The sequence below is a fragment of the Eutrema salsugineum genome, unplaced genomic scaffold, assembly GCF_000478725.1.
Source record: "Eutrema salsugineum unplaced genomic scaffold, Eutsalg1_0 scaffold_7, whole genome shotgun sequence".
NCBI lineage: Eukaryota > Viridiplantae > Streptophyta > Magnoliopsida > Brassicales > Brassicaceae > Eutrema > Eutrema salsugineum.
This window is the reverse complement of record NW_006256486.1, coordinates 8,768,546-8,781,950: the sequence shown is the minus strand read 5'-3', so window position 1 is coordinate 8,781,950 and position 13,405 is coordinate 8,768,546. Positions and strand designations below refer to the sequence as shown.

Here is a 13,405-nt window from a genome sequence, read left to right as displayed (position 1 = left end):
GTGTGTATGTTTTTAGCTATTTTTTTTCTTTTTTTTTCCTAGCAAAAATACTCATCTTATTGATTGAAAAGACATATTTAATCTATTATATTAAAACAGAAGCACATTTAGTGCTTGCATCCAAACACTTCCAAAGTTTTTTTATAATATTTTATTTTATTTTATTTTTATATTTAATTTTCGAAAATTAGTTATTAATTTAGATATTCTTAGATTTCCTAAAATCTAGGTCATCTTTAATTTAAATTTCAAATTATTAAAAATTTAATTAAATTTAGTTACAAAAATTTACATTCAATTTAATTTAAATTCAAAAAATTCAAAAACAATTATAATTAAATTTTATTACGAAAATTTAGATAATAATTTTAATACTTTAGAATTTCTTAAATACAGAAAAGATTTAATTTACAATTTTAAATTTAAATAATATTTTTATAAAAATGCATAGTAAATGAATATTTTATCGTATTTTATCATAAACACTCGGTCTAAAATATCAAATATTTGAGATTAATAAATATTTATATTATACAATAATATGATCGAGCTGATTAGAGTTATATATATATATATATTTAAGGTCTATGAGTTAATTTATTAAAACATGTAAGATATTAAGATGATTTGAGACAATTAAACTAACAGGTTAGCCCGTTTATATATATATATACATTTTTTTAATAGCACAAATAGTAAATAAATATCTTATTATATTGTTTCATAATCAATTGGTCTAAATATTCCATATTAGTAAATATTTATAGGGTTATATAATTATAATTATAGTCTTATACGGGTTAGTTTGTCAAAACATGTAAGATATTAAAAATGATTTAAGACAACTAAACGGATGGATTAGCAAATTCATAGATATATAGATTGTTTATGTGTAAATCTAAATTCACATAATAACAAAGTTTATAATTAACAATAGATCAATATATACTTTTATTCTACTAATATACAAATTTTACAGTTTAAAATTAAAATATGATAACAATTTTTTGATTTAAAAAAATAAATAAAAAAATAAATTATATTTAAACAAAAAAAAGATAAATGCAACTTATATTAGAAATAAAAAAATAAAACATTCCCGTGCGGATGCACGAGGTTAAAATCTAGTATATAGTAAAACACAAGTCACTTCACCAATGATATGGTGATATGACAAAAAAAAAAAACAAAAAAGTCAGTGTAGAAGACCAAAAAAATTTATATTATTAAAACAGAAGCATGTTTTATCTTCAAACAGATTTTACTTAGTTTTCTACTATTTTATTTTTGAATAACTCATATTTATGTTACCAAACAAGTCAATTTAATGTAATATTAATAAAATAATATATTTATAATTTATATTTTAAAATAAATTCGAAAATTTAAATTTAAATTTAGATTTGTTATAGATTTCTTTAAATATAAGTTATATTATTTATCAAAAATCATAAAAAAGTTATTATTGTTTTTACAAAAATAAATCTAATATTAATTTAAATAATATTTTCAATGACAAAGATAAAAATAATATATTTTTTTTTTTGCAGTATATTTTTATTAAATAAGTTTTAAAATTTAATATTTAAACTTAATAAAATATATAAAATATATAAATAATATGAATGAATAGGTTATAATTATGTTTTAAAAATTGCAGTTTTTTTGGATTAATATAAATAAACATGTGATAATGACGTTTTATAATCGTTGTACTTTCGGATTAATATGAACAGACATGTTAGAATAATGTTTTCTAATTACGGTTATATATATAATAAAAATAAATTAATAGAAACAAATTATATAAAAACAGAAAAAATATATATCACTTATTAGAAGATTATATCTAAACAAAAATAAAAACAAAAAATTATATTACAAAATTTAATAAATTATAAATAGTTCTCGTGCGGATGCACGGGGTAGAATCTAGTTATATTTAAAATTCAAAAAATCCTTAAACAAAATTAGAAAATTCCTGACGGTAAAAAAAAAAATTCCTAAATTTTTTCCCACTATTTCACGATGTCTTCACAAATCCAACTTCCTCTATCCAATACTCACTATAAACTACTGTTATCAATCAAATTAAAATTTTAAACTGTTTGAGGTCTCGCTCTTTATCTTCTTTTTCTTTGACATTCATCTAAGAAAATTCCTATTTTTTTTTTGTTGAATTCATAAGATTTGTTGTAACGGATGCAAGAAAAAACAGTAAACGTAAAGATTGCTACGTCCATGGGCAAAGAAGACTGATTTTATTACATAGACAGAAAGTTTCAGAATACATCAGAGATTAGGTTAACATGGTTATTTATAGCATAAATCCTAGTTAACCCTAATCGCAATTGGGCTCACTCACTTTGGCCCATGTAAGAACCTTCATGCAGAAATAACGGCCCAAGTGCACGCAGACTTCTGCATTGCTCACGCAGGCTGTAGTCTTCAACATCAGCTTACACAGCATGTATATCTCAACATCAGCTTCAGCGTGCAGCATGTAAACATACACACACAACCTCAAGACGCAGCATGTAAACTTAACATGCCGTAAGCATGCTTGATCACGCAGGCTGCATGCTTGATCCTACAGCCTGTATGATTGATCGTGCAGCCTGCACGCATCTGCACATATCAACGCCAGAAAGCTTCTGTGCTCCAGGATTCAAGGCATATCAACAAATCTCCACCTTGACTTGAATTCTCTAGAAAGCTTCTACGCATTAGGATTCAAGGCGTATCAACAAATCTCCACATTGACTTGAATCCTACAGATAGATGTATCAGATGCATGATAACACTGGATTTTGACCATTTTTATGGATCACTTTAACGTCTTTTACGGGTGTTTTTACTCCATTTTCAAAGGTTTTCAAAAGATTTCTATGTTTTCAGATTTTAAAAGACTTTTCAAGTAATTTGGGATAAAGAGGCAAAAATTGGAATAAAAAGACTATTTTGGATAAATGCAGACCGTCAGAACTCTCATGAAGAGACGAAGACCTTCTCACCGACTGATCACCCTCAAAATTGGACAACTTATAGAAGAATCAACCAGCTTTCAAATTCACTTGGTTTGTAGATATTCCAACGGTTGGATCTCAAGATATTCCATTAGCCCCGGAGACACTCAAAGACGGCCAGCAAGTCACGCGACCGCAGCCACAAGCCTATTTCCCGCGGTCACAAGCTTCCCGACCACGGCCAACCACCTATTTCCTGCGGTCACGTTACTCCTGACCGCGGCTGGCCAACTCCGATTAAAAGCCCATATTTCTGAAGCCCAAAGTCATTCTCAGCCTGAACTCTGGAACCCTAGAGACCATGGAGTATTGAAGACTATAAATACTTGTCATTTAGTTCGTTTTTAGGGAGAACCTTCATATTTTTACAGAAACCCTTTACCTTTAGCCTGTTTATGTGATTTTTATAGAAGATTGTTTAAGTCTGAGTTCTTCAATAGAAAAGCTTTCTTTCATCTCTTTTCTTTACTGTTTTTGATTACTTTTATTAAAACCAATGGTAATGTCGACCTCAGCCATGTCTGAGTAGATCCCGAGTTGGGCTTAGGGTTCCCGAAAGGGGATCTCATAATCGATTAAGACATCTAGGTTTATAGATCTGGGATTTTAACTTTGTTCTCTGTTTATTTTCGTTCTTATTTCATGTATGCTTGATTGATCACCTAGTATCTGATCTAGATAGTTAGTGTTGCGAAAGTTTTCATTAAGTATCAGACCTAGAATGAAACAGGCGATTTTTCCGTAGGAGTGGAAACCTACCTGCGGCGAGATCGTGAGTATTGACGAGTCTTGTGCAGCTCTTGCGTTCTCTCCCTTCCAGGGCCAGAGTGGAAACCTACTGGTCAGGGTTACAAGAAACAGTTGGTTATGATCATGACAGTGGCGTAGTCATACTGCCGTACTCTAGCTCTAGAACCCTATCTTTCGATATCCGTCAATCCCAATCTATCATCCCTAGTGTTAAAACCCGATTATGATCCCTGAAGAGTTCCCGAAAGCTCAGCGTTTTAGCCATAGTTTACAAACCAATCGATTTTTACTTGCTTATTTAGATCTGCTTTTTATTTACTTCAGTTCGATATTCTGCTTGCTTCATTTGCTTTTCATTCGATTTTTTTACTTGCTTTCGAAGATAGATTTATTTGCTTTCTTTTGTTTTAGTTTAATCCGTGACAAACAACCAACCTCTAAAACCAATCTAGTCTAGGCATAAAATTAGAAATCGTAAAAGAATACCGAGCACACAAATCTCTGTGGATTCGATCCCTCAATACATCAACTGATTAGCTGTGCACTTGCAGCTTTCATTTGTTTTTGTTAAGGGTAAAACTTGTTCCCTCACGTAGTTGACACGCATCAAGTTTTTGGCGCCGTTGTCGGGGATTTGTTTCGCTGCCTTTTGTTATTTTTCTTGTTCTAATTTCTAATCTAGACACCTGATCTCTAGTTCTTTCTTAAAGTTTGCTGAATTATCTTTCCCTTCTTTTGTTTTTCTCTGAATTGCATGAATACCAGGCGCAGACCTGTAGAAAACATTCCAATTCTAGAAGAGATAGACAGACACAAAAGAGAACTTCAAAGACTTAGACAAACGCAAGGAATGACCAACAACGACCAGCCTGGAGATCCTGTTAACTGAGCTTTAAAAATGGACCAGACGGGTCCGACCATGGAGAAAATGAATAGAACGATCACAGAGGAGGTGATCATGCTCGACAAGATGGAGAAGATGATGAAGTCCCTCCAAGAAACCATCAAAACCGCGAGAGAGAAGAACGTGAAGACCTTGATGCACCCATCAATGCAGCCGATGGTGACCACCAGGGGATGCAGCCAAATGGACGCGTTAACCGCCCTGTGCAGCCAGCAAATCAACACCGTAGACAAGCCAGGAACCATCGCATAGCTGATTTCGATGCAGCTACTTAAAATTTTCAGAACCGATCCGCAATTCAAGTACCATTTCCAAACCGGAATGAGTTTAAAGTCAAGCCTCAAATCATCCCATTGGTGAAACAAAACCAGTTCCATGGACTTCCTTCTGAACATCCAACGGATCATATCGAGCTCTTTGAAGAAATCTGCAGAATGATGAGAACAAACCAAGTTCCAGCAGACTATTTAAAGTGTAAGTTGTTCCCTTTTTCGTTAGCAGACAAGGCTCACCGTTGGTTAAAATCTTTGCCTGCAGGATCGATTACTAATTGGGAAGAATGTAAAACTGCTTTCCTGAATCACTTCTATACTAAGTCAAGGTCAAACTTGTTGAGAACAAAGATCTCAAGCTTTCAGCAAGGACCGACTGAACCTTTATATGAAGACTGGGAACGTTTTAAGGAGTATGAACGTGATTGCCCTCACCATGGATTTACCGAATCAAGCCTGCTGAGCACATTTTATCGAGGTTTGCAACCAAAATACAAAATTTCGCTTGATACAGCTAGCAATGGAGATTTTGGACAAAAGACGATAGCACAAGGAAGAGCCCTCATCGAGAATTTGGCTCAAGCCAATAGCAATGATTGTCATGAATACGATCGCTCAACGAAGCAAACCGGAGCAGACAACAAGGAGATAACCGAGTTGAAAAACATGATGAGCCAGCTTTTGAAAAGCAACAATCGCCCAATCCACGTTTGTGAGACCAACAATGGCGCAGAAGATGAAGGACCTAGTGATATCGATCATATTAATCAAGCCTTTCAAGAAGAAGAGGTGAACTATGGAGGAGCACAAGCACATCAATCACTTCCGGAATGCAAATTACAACAATCTCTCTTACCGCAATCCAAATGTGGAGATCCTCATGATCAGTACTACCCACCACAGCAAAAATCCTTCCAAAACAAGTTCCAAGGTGGAAATTTCGGAGGGACAGAAGCTTATCAACCGCGACAGCCCTATAACTATCAAGGTACGGTTTTTAACAATAAATTTGTACAACAGCAAGGAGTCACGACGTACCAGCTAGCTTCACAAATCGGAAGACTTGAACAGTCTATCCAACAGCTCATAATGACAAATGAGAAAGCATCTAAAGACATGAACGTGAAGGTTGACTGCATGTACAATGACCTGAACGGGAAGTTTGAAGCTTTATCTTCGCACGTCAAAAAGCTAGACGTACAAGTAGCCCAAATAGCCGACTCTATGAAGAGACAAAGTGGAGCTCTTACCAGAAGAGTTGAGGATAACCGCAAGATATTTTGCAATGCCATAACCACGCTGCCCGAAGAAGAAGACAGAACCGATGGAAAGGATGAAGAAACCCCAATCTTTGTACCACTTTACAAGGATTTCGATGCCAAGAAACCACCATTCAAGGTACCTCAACGTTCACCGTTTCAAAAGCTTACAAAAGCCGACAATCCGGGATGTTTTGTTTTCCAATGTTTCATTTCAGGAATCAAGTTCACAGACTGTCTGTGCGATTCCTGATCCAATTTTAACATCATGTCAAAGACATTTGCCAAAAAATTGGGCATAAAAACCTTAAAGACATCGATGATCAAGGTTGTCTTTGGAAATTCATCTCAAAAAGATACTGAAGGGGCGATTCATGATCTACAAGTTCTAGTAGGGGACAAGATTGTTCCAGCAGATTTCCAAGTCCTGGAAATGGATAAAGACAAAGAAAGACCACTCATATTCGGGAGACCATTTCTAGCCACTGTAGGAGCAGTAATCGATCACGCAAACCGGCATGCTGTCTTTCTCAATGTAATTCGCAGAAGGTTTTACCCGACTGTCCTGGATGATTTTCCGAGTAAAGGAAACCGGCTGAAAGAGAAAGAAAAGGAGAAGCCGAGAGCTTTTGCAAAGATCAAGATCATCATTCCACCAGATGCGACAAAGACTAGTGAGGACCAAATCCAAAAGCTGATCGAAAAAACAAAGAAGACGGCTCCTCAAGGAGAAGAAGTAAAACATCCAGCGACCGGAAGTGATAAAGGCACATCAAGTGGAGTGCCATTTCAAATCAGCCTGATTCTTCATGCCTACGTCGAGCTAAACGACTTAAAACAAAAACGCTTAATGGGAAGCAACCCATTTAGGTACTCTTTCTTTTAGTTTTATTTTTCTTTTTACAATTTATGTTTTCTTTTTCTTTTAAGTTTCAGGTATTTTTATAAAACAAAAACACAAAAAAATTCAGAAAATTAGAAAAAACCGTGAAAAAAGAGAGGTTTTTATCTGCTCAGCCTGGCAGAAAACCTGAAAGTTGGACGAAGGTCGCAGGAAAAAGGGCCACGATCGCGACCAACCGACCCGCAGCCAAGGCATCATCGACCGCGGCACCATGAATTTGACCGCGGCCGAGCCTATAACCACCGCGGTTGCGCATCTTCTGATCGCGGCCGTTGGTCGTTGAGACGGGGACTCAGACTTCCGCTGCTTTTTAAAATTTACCTGGTGATTTCCCAGTGATCCCGGTGTTACCTCGTGTTTCCTGGTGCTTCCCGGTGTTACCTGGTGTTTCCTGGTGATTCCCGGTATTACCTAGTGTTTCCCGGTGTTACCTGGTGTTTCCCGGTGATTTCCCGGTGATTCCCAGATTATTCTCGGTAAAGCCCGTTAAGATTTTCCATAAGTTTTAAACCCCCGTTGCGTACAAGACAAGAAAGGAAAAATGGAACAAAACAGATCCTGAAGAAGCCGTCGCACTGGTGACAGCTCTGATGACATTTCCGATGATGTTACTCTTGGAGAGTACATGCTGAACCAAGCCAAACTGAAAAGAAGAAACTACATGATGAGGTTGCTCCAGCACTCAAGAGAAACACGAGCAACTCCCGGGCCACCACAGATCCGATACATTGGGAAAGAGATAAACCCGAGAGTGGACTACGCAAGACGTTTCAAGAAACTGAACATCATACCTACGCCTTGCATTGATTATCATACACTTGAGATGCTTGGAATTAGAGAAGATGTAATCTGGTACATCGATGCACTTAAGCTGAGACCCTACATGGAGCTGAATCTTCCAACTTATCCCGAGCTAGTCCACAGGTTCTTAGCAACTGTCACCCTCCACCACACGAAGAGGAGGAACCCCAGAGCATCTGACGGCATCTTGTCATTCTCTATCCGCGGACAGACTTACTCACTCGCCATTTCTTCGCTTTGTGAAGCTCCTAAGCTTCCATACACTGATGGCATTCACCTTGAAGAAGAACCCGAATTTGACCTATGGAGAGAGATGGGTCATGGCGTCTATGATAGCGGGTGATCCAAGTTAGTCCTTTTTACTCATCCTGCAGTGAGAGTTGTGCACAAACTCTTAGCACACACGATTTTCTCTAGAGCCAACATGGGATGTGTTTTGAAGACCAAGCTCATTACACTTCAGATGCCATTTATGGACGACCCACGACTTGCCTGCTTTGCCTGGATCATAGCATAGAACATGGTGAAGGTGAAACATGATTTACATGGTTGCGAGGACGCTATTCCAGCTTACGGGAGCGCTATTACACCGATACTACAGGCTGTAGGATTCGACTTCTCATCTGATGATCCACTTCCCGACGTCTGGTATGATCTACTCTATCTCTCTCGTGATCACACTATCTCTCGTGCCGCTTTCGATCCAGCAGGTTCGGTTACAAGTATTGCACTGGCACCGAGGAGCAAGGAGTCTGCTTACCTTCAGCATCAGTCCCGAGATTGTGTAATAGAGGACGTCCGCGATGGACTCCGGAACACGATGAGATTCTGCCATCTGTGCCTTGTCTACCATTCACCATCGGTCAATACATAGTGGCCAAGGCAAAGCGCGATGCAGCTGTGGCCCATGCTCACTTTCAGCCATCTGTTTCGACCGACCACACCTCATCATCGACATCATCACACACACATTCTAACCTGGAGCGCAGAGTTGAGAGACAAGGACGACGCTTTGAGCGCGTTGTCACCTTCCTACAGGAGCAGCACCAGTTCGAAACAGACACATTGGAGGATGAGTGATTGATCCGCACTTCACTGTCATTTGACAGCCATCACGGTTCTATCATCATTTTTTTTTCTTTTATCTTATTTTATTTTATTTTCCCTTTTATTCACCATCTTCTCACCAACTTTTTCACAATGGGGACATTGTGATTTAAGTAAGGGGGAAGATGTCTATCCGTACTAATCATTTTCTTGCTTTTCTTGCTTTTGCTTTCAAAATTTCAAGTACTTTTTAAAATTTAATATGTAACCTATTCGACCTTAAGTATTTTTCAGGAATGTTTGACACAAAACTATGATGATTTAAACCTGCACGCTTCTACACTACGCATGATAGCTCATTTGTGGTTAGCACTAGACTAGGCGGTAGCTAAAGTACTTGCACTACAAACTCCCACCTGAGGACTTCTATTCATGGAGATTCTTTCTGACAGGATATAATAGCTCATTTTATTTGACCTTAATATTGATATCTAATTTTCTCATCATTGATTTTAGGCAGGCATCGAGATATACATCTAGGACGTCTTTTACCCTCATTTTTTCCACTCTTTGTCGCCCTAGATTGCCAGTTCATCTTTATCTGGTACCATACCATAAACCCAAAACCCTTGTTTTTAATCCTCATGCATTATCTCTTTAGTTTATATCAGCAGATATGTGCAAAAAGGTCGGAGAGAAGAGGAGCGACGCAGTTTTCAGTCACTCACAAGGAAGAATGAATGGAGTTAGGAAGGAAGAGTATCAAAAACCTTATTAAGCTTTACAAGACCAATTTTAATTGGTAATTTCGTGCTCTCTATGACTCTATATTTAAAGGTGTTCCCTCTCTAAAAAAAAAGAATGAAAAGAGAGAGGAAAACAAAAAGCCTAATGAGTCTTAGATTGTCAAAATTTTTGGAGCAAGAAGCAACCACTATTTGTTTGAAGAGCTATGGTTTTGAAAGATTTACAAAAATCTAAGTCTAGGAGAGTTAGGAGAGAACCTGAGGAAGATTACCAGGAATCTATGGCAAGAAGAAAGTGACTGAAAACTGTGGATACCAACAACTTCACTCTCTTTTGCGGTTTTGCATAATATCTTGCATCCTCCAGAACCTCAGGTAACCCATAAACACTTTAAGCCTTATCCTTAGAATAACCCTTTTTTACACCTAGCCTAGATTGCCTTGCTTATATTTTCTTTGATGAGAACCACCGAGATTTTAATGAATGTTAAGAGCTAGTTGACTGGAAGTTAGATCTTAGTGCAATAGATTTCCGCATGACGGATTAACGGACCAGTTATGCCCGTATTGCTAGTGAGAATTTTCTAGGCTATTCCTGATTGATGCATAATGATTGATATTGGTCTAGAAGTTTGGTCTCTGAGATTTTGTTTAGTTCCTGCGTTTTCAAACCTCTCACCAAGATTTGGCCTTTGTTTTGTTTGAGGACAAACAAAAGACTAAGTCTGGGGGAGTTGATAACACCGGATTTTGATAACACCGTATTTTGACCACTTTTATGGATCATTTTGAAATACTTTTTCTATGTTTTCAATTGCTTTTATGTACTTTTATCACGTTTTTCTAGTATTTGTAGCTCCAAGACTCTTTTTCAGGTAACTTAGAGAAAAGCTTAACAAATAGATAGAAAACCAGATTTCAGCTCAGAGTCAAACCGTCAGAAGTTCACCCCCGATTGAAGGCCTTCTCACCGTCTGATCCAGCTCAAATTTGGAGATCTTAAAGATGGAAGTATCAGCTTGCTAGCACACTTTACAGCTTGGCAATCCAACGGTTCAATCAAAAGATACGCGAAGAGCAAGATGTCCCGTAAACCAGCCGGCAAGCGTTTTCACCCACGGCAAACAGAGCGTTTCCCGCGGTCAGAAGACCGCGGCCAGCCACCCATTTCCCGCGGTCACAGCCATCCCGACCGTGCCCAGCTAACTCCAAACCCGAAGGCCCATTTCTGAAGCCCAAAATGATTCCCTCATTTGGAGAAACCCTAACTGACGCCCAAAGATGTCTTGAACACTATAAATACATGTTTTAGGAACCCTAATTCGTATCATCTATCATCACCTCATATGTTCTTATTGTTTTAGAATACTTTTCAAGTTTTAGGTTTTTAGGGAGAGAGAGATTTGTCTCTTGAACCCTTGTTCTTTCTTTTTCAATTTCGGTTTCTATTCTACTTTTTAATTCTATGTTTTTGATTTCGTTCAGTATGTCTGAGTAGTTTTATTGTTGGGATTAAGGGGTTTTCGATGGGGATTTATATGTTCGATGAGGATTCCATGAGCTTTTGAGCCGAATCTTAAAACTTTTTCTTCTGAATTCTTTTTCACTGCATGAGAGTAGCGTCATGAACTACAATCTGATCCAGATGCTTGGTGACACGAAAGTGTTCATCAGGTGTCAGATCTAGTTTGGGAGAGCAAAACAAACATAGGAGTGGAAACCTACCTATGGGCGATTTGTGAATGCTGATGAGTCTTAAACATAATGCATCTCTTCTTTTCCAGGGCCAGAGTGGAAACCTACTGGTCAGGGATGAGAGAGATAGTTGTCTATGATCACGACAGTGGCATATTCATACGTCTGTGACTCCAGTTCGAAAAGTTTAAGCTAAGATCTTATCAAATTTACTTTCTAGCAATGTTTTGAATCGTTCGTACCCCTGAGAAAACTTCCCTGAAGTCCAGCGCCTCTTTTCTTATAGATTCACACCGTTTTATTACAAGCTTTAGTTCAATATTTTCATTCCTTTTCAATCGATTTTCATTTAAGCAATTAGGATAGCCATTTTGCCGTTTTTACTCGTTTTCGTTAAGTTTAGTTATTAGGTCATTTTAATTCCCGTATCTTCTCTTTAAGATTCGTTTTTACATTTTAAACACACCACCAAAACCCCCACAAAACTGTTTGGTTCTAGACTTCCTTACTTTATATTTCTTTTGAAGGATTTTGCATGAAATATCCTCCTTCCCTGTGGATTCGATCCCTAAGTACTACAATCGATCAACTGTGCACTTGCGGCTATTGATTTCATGTAGGGTAAAACTTGACATCCCACGACACACAACCAGCAATCAAGTTTTTGGCACCATTGCCGGGGAAGGCACACGTTTTCTTTTCCGCAAAACCCAAAGAAAGGTTGGTAAATCGACTCTAGAACCTTTTTCTGCATATTTCCATTTTTCGGTTATTTTGTTTCCATTTCAGAAGATATGGATCCTATAAATTGAAATACACACTATGAGGAAGGTTTCTATAACACTCCTCAAGCCACCAGACGCAGAGAGAAGCAGTACTTACGCGATCTCTACGAAGAAATTCGAACCGAAGACTACAGAACGTTCCAGAACGAGCCATACATACCTCCAATGGCTAACCCTAGATATCCTATGTATCGCCTACCTCACCAGGTTCTCCACCAAGATGAGAACGTACAGCTCAGTAACAGATTGAGTCAGCTCGAAGGCGTGATCAAGCAATTCATAGAAGCTCAAGCAACCGCTACAGCCGCTCTAAACAAAAGGATTGACGGATATCAAAACTTTTAAATGAGAAGATCGATAACCTAGCCACACAAGTCAATTCAATAGAAGAACGATCAACCAAGGACACAGCTATGATCGCTAACAGGTTCAATAACATGGAGGAAGAGCAAGCAAAGCACACCTATGAGCTTCGCAATACCAAAAACAAAGTCATGGACCTGGAATTCAAAATTGATGATGTGGACAAAGCCCTAAACGAAGCTAAGAACGAGTCTTATGACGTCACAGTCGAAGTTTCAGAGAAGGTTTACAAAGTCATTGAAAAAACCGAAGAGCTTGACTCAACCATGGACAAAGTAGTCTATGCTCTTGATGAAGTTGAAGAAAAGGTTGAGGAGATCATGCAAGGACTTGGAGAGCAGATTCCAGCTAAAGACTCAAGTCCAGAGAGAAAGTACATCAAGCCAGAAGATCTAGGAGACGATCCAGGAAGCAAAGGAGCAAGCAACAGCAGCAGATCAGCTTGGAGACACTTCCCCGCGGTCGCGACGCCTCCGACCGCGGCCAAGAAGCCCCTTCCTGCGGTCGTGTTAGGTCTACCCGAGGCCCATGGTCGTTTTCCCGCGGTCGCGTCACCTGCAGTCAAGGCCAACCGGAAAAACGTTCCAAAACCGTCCCGTTCAGCTCATACAAGCAGCTGTGCGTCTGATACACCTCTTGGGATGACTAAACCACTCCATCAACAACTGGTTTGCTCCATCAGCACCCAAAGATCTGAAGACAAGGACAAGTCATGGCCCTGCAACATGGTCTTGTCTTGTGAAGATGAGTATAAAGAGCAATACTCTGAAGATGAAGAGTATAGGTTGTTTGTAAAAGATCCAATCGCAGGATATACCTTAGAGGACAGTTCAGGAGAAATTCAATGGATCAC

General features: G+C 38.1%; 1 non-coding gene across 1 annotated transcript; it reads right to left on the bottom strand.

The window, feature by feature from the left end:
• Window positions 1-5,284: 5,284 nt before the first annotated feature.
• LOC112083247 lies at window positions 5,285-5,395 on the bottom strand. The gene has a single exon (XR_002897538.1). It is a non-coding gene; the product is annotated as a small nucleolar RNA R71 (small nucleolar RNA).
• Window positions 5,396-13,405: the final 8,010 nt, after the last annotated feature.